A 4,502-nucleotide genomic window follows, 5' to 3' on the forward strand; every position below is an offset into this window, starting at 1 on the left:
CAGAGGAAACATCGCACAACACCATGAACTTTTTGCTTGGAGAATTGCCAGCTTCTTTGTCTGGACATGCGAGAACCACAGGCAAAAAGCTTTTTTTTCTGCAACAGCTAAAGAATGCAAAGCACTTTGTGAGATTAACAAAAAAAGGGGTCTTTATCTGAATATTATTTACAACTGACACTGATGAGAAACAGAGAAGTCAATGCCTCTGGAGCTGCTAAGAGCTGTGTAGATTTAGGCTTTCTGAACAAAGCATTCAGTACTTTATTGCATATTAGTTTATAAAGCAAATATTTAAAGAAAAAATCATTCTTTGCATCAGAGGGTGGATGTTTTTCAGATGCTGAATTGCAGAGAACTCCATTCCCAGGTGTACCCTGTGTTCATCTACATAAACCAAAAAGAGCCAAAGAGTAGATCAGGATCTTTACTAGAGCAGTCCATCTTCTTTTTCCAGCCTATGCTGCCTCTTACACCTCACATGGAACGAGTGGTCAAGGTAAGAAAATTCTAGCATGTTATGTCTCCAGCACCAGTGATGCAGAAGCCCTGGACTAATGCAACACTGCTGTTGATCCTACAGCTTTTTGTAGTCTTACAAAATAAACTTACATAAGTGGTTTGGGGCTGTTTTTCATCCCACTCAGAAAGCAATAAACGTTTCCAGTTGCAACAGGCCTCTACTTTCGACTGTTTTGCTATTCATACAGGAAACCAGCAAAGTTTCTTTAAAGATCTAATAGCTATGTAAGCCAAGTGCTACATCATGAAACAATAAACAGTTGTTTTGATACACTTGCATCGAACATGAAGTAGTTGCACTTCTAACAGGTACTTTTCACAAACTTTGAATTGGTAATGAGATTTTCACTACTGAGGGTGTGGTGGTTTGAGCCACCACAAAAATCCAAAATCCAATTTCCAGGCTTCCCCCACCCCTTCCCACAATTTATCTCAACACCGAAGAGAAACTTGCAGGCAAGAGGCTTCTATAGGGGAAAGAGGAAGTATATATACATTTATTTTACACAAATAAATACTATACAAGCTAAAAGCAACTATATATATAATATTATACACCTCTATCAGTCCTTTTAATCTTCTCCTTCAATTCAGTCCAGGAAAAGCCCTTCAGGGCTGATAGGCACCCAGTCTCTCTCTCTCATGAGAGTGTTCGGGGAACCTGAACACTCGCCCCACCAACCTCCAGCTGTTTGCTGAAGTCCTTTCTTCCTCACGAAGTCCAAGAAGATAGCTCTGAGTCCTTTCTCCTTGGTTCCGTGCCATCTCTGCTGTGTCATTCTCTTTCTCTCATACCTTGGTTCTGTGCTGCTGTAGTTTAGTTCAGCTTATCACAGTACACGTCTTGGAATCTTCATTCCTCCTCCGTGTTTTCAGCTGTCCTGCATTTAAATCACAGCGGGACATCCTCCGGGCCTGTCTCTGTGGGGTGGGGGAAAGAGGGCCTGGCTGCAAGGCCTGCCTCTCTCTCTCCCGCTTACCTTGTGTTGTGAGTCTCTTTCCTCACAACAAACACACTCACTCCAATGCTGCCTCCAACCCTGGCTTAGGCAGAGTTGTGGGGCTGCAGGGCCCCCCTTCCCCAGAGGGGAAAGAAGGGGGCCCTGCCACCCCCGGGCCTTCTCTCACCCACACACACAGAGCAGCAGACAGACAGACCGATTGCCAACAACTTCCGCTGGTTGTGTTTATACGATTTTTCGGCAGGAGCGAACAAGACGGTGATTGGCTCTCCAGGGGAGACTGCCCTGGCACCCAATCACCTCTAGGCCCCCCGGCTGCCAGGGGGGGCAATCTCAAACCATGACAGAGGGGAGGTAGAGTCCCTTCTGAAGGCTGTTCTCTGACTTGCCATCAGTGAGAATGCTCAGCACTTTGCAAGGTGAACGAGTCAGCCAAAGCCAAGCAGAAATAAGAGGAAGAGCCCCTTACCTTGGTAGCATTTGTAGTAAGCCAGAAGACAGCCACAATACTCTCCCATTTGGTTCAACTCCAGATGGAGTGGAAATGACCAGCTCTCCCTGCACCTTGGCTGTTTCATGGTCTGAGAAAAGGGCTGGGCTGACTCTGCTGAAGTCAGTCGTGTCTTGAGTATTGACCTGAATGGTAGCAGATACAGATAACTGAAAGGATGAAGAGAAAGAAAGAAAGAGAGAAGAAAAGAGAGAGAGAAAGAGAGAGAAAAAGAAAGAAAGAGAGGAGAGAAAGAGAGAGAAGGAGAGAAAGAGAAAGAGAGAAAGAGAAAGAGAAAAAGGAAGGAAGGAAGAAAGGAAGGAAGGAAGGGAGAAAGAAAGGAAGGAAGGAAGGGAGGAAGGGAGAAAGACACAGTCAAAAAACTAGGGAATGTGGGAACCTGCATTCAGGTGTCTCCAATGCAGCAGAGAACAATGGGGTGGGGTGACGGAGGTGTGGAGTAGATTCCTTACTTACGTGAGATGGCAGTGGTGTTCCAGATGGGCGTAAAGTCTCTTAAAATTTGGTGAATGCACTCATGCATTTCTTTACAGTTCCTTCCTTGCAATGCACACCTCCCCATCTTGACTGCCTTGGTGAAAGGCAGCTGATGTGATTTTCATGTCGTCTCAACAAGTTGTAAGTTTTGAGCAGAGGAAGAATCCAGCCCTGAAGGTAAATATTTTGTCAAGATAGAAGCATCTACAAAAAGGCTGTTGGAAGGCAATCCTTGCTACCTAAATTTTTACTAGTCGCTATAATTGATTACTGTGCATTTGAATACTTTTACATTCTCTTCATAGTTCCTGTGATACACCTATCAGATGTATCAATGCAGAAAGTATTATGAAATTGTTGACTTAAAGTTTCCAAGCTAAACTTAGACCAACTACCAACACTGAATTCAGTTCCACCTGTTCTAGAGCCTTAATGTCTCAAAAAAGGCTCAAATGTTCTCATCAAAACCATGTGCTGGTTCTCAACAATGAGCTGGATTAAGCTATTCAAAGTCAGACTTGCTTGTTGACAGACTTGTACCTAATAGGTCATTTAACACTATGAGTTGTGTGAAGGTCCATACATTATGAATGATAATTATGATTTTATATCATATATGACAGAAACCCCTACTAGAATTTGGAGTTTGCAGGAAGAAAGAGTAAATTTTTTTATGGTTTGGTTTGGTTTGGTTTGGTTTGGTTTTAAATGGTTGGTTTGTTGCTTTCCTTAGCAGAAAGTCTTTTGCTCATAAGAAGCTGATTAGGAGTAATGCAAGACTGAAAACAAATATCTGTGTGTAGACTGTCTCCAGTTACTTGAGTGTGTTTGAAATCCTACTGAGACATGTAAGAAGATTCCTTGGACTTTTGGTGTAAAACTCAAATCAATTTTGGGGGCAGAAATAGGAAGCGTGGAGGCATGGGAATTGCTCTGCGGTGCTGGGAAAATTATATCTTGCAACCGATTTCTGCTTTAAAAAAAGAGAACCCCAAGAGCACTAGTATCAGTAAACTGTCATACATTTGGATGTATAATGGATGAGTTAGCAGTGGAGATGGGAGATAGCTGTGGAAGAGGACTGTTCATCAACAGGTTTCCAGATCTCCGTATTGACCTTTTTTTTTAAAAGAGATTCTGGTTTGCCTGATTAATGCCAGCTGATATAAAAATACTTAGGCCCATGTGCTGCATTTGTCCTGAGGAGTCTTCACTGTTTTGATTAAAAAATCAGATAGTAAACTACATGAGATGCATAGAAAGCATATTCTGAAAAAGGCTGTCTTGCAGGTTTGAGAATGTAAGAACAGGAAATTGAGCTCATTACTTCTGAGGGCATGCAGATGTCATATAAATTTATACTGCAAAATATCACTATTTAAGCTAGGTAGCTAAACATACATTCTTTCCTGCTAAAATCTGTAAGGGTACCAAGACCATGAGAAAAGCCTGAGTGTGAAGACAGTGGCCCTGGTAAGCAGAGAAAAATCCCACCTTTTCGGTACTGTGAGAACCAGCAGCATTAGGGCCAGGTAATGGAAGATATTTGGGGGTCAGGCATACTTTTGATGTATATTTATGTTCTTTTCATTGCTGGAGTCATCAGTAAAAGTTTGAAAACACTGGAGCTTTCTTTGCTGTAATGGGTAACTCCAAATGTTGACAGTAGGAACAGGGATTTCATGTAGAAGCAATATTACAGGATCACATTTGATGTTCTAGGTTCAAAATGAATGGGACAAATTGTTAGAAGAAGATTTTCAGAGGTACAGTCATGGGATAAATTGTTAGAAGATTTTCAGAGGTATTGTCATGGGATGAAAAATTATCCTACACTTAGAGTCTCCATCAGCTCAGTCTGTAAAAGAGTTAAGAAATGAAGCTGATCTCTGTCTAGTACCTTATGTGGGGAATACATCTCAGAGAACAGGGATCACACTAAAACAAGCAAAGAAATAAAAAAAAGGTGACTCTACTCATCATCCAAGAAAATTCTGGACATTCTGAAAATTCTGCAGAAAAAAAGAAGA

Source organism: Manacus candei, unplaced genomic scaffold (genome assembly GCF_025592945.1).
Source record: "Manacus candei isolate 608988 ecotype Guabito, Panama unplaced genomic scaffold, ASM2559294v1 h1tg000049l, whole genome shotgun sequence".
Lineage (NCBI taxonomy): Eukaryota > Metazoa > Chordata > Aves > Passeriformes > Pipridae > Manacus > Manacus candei.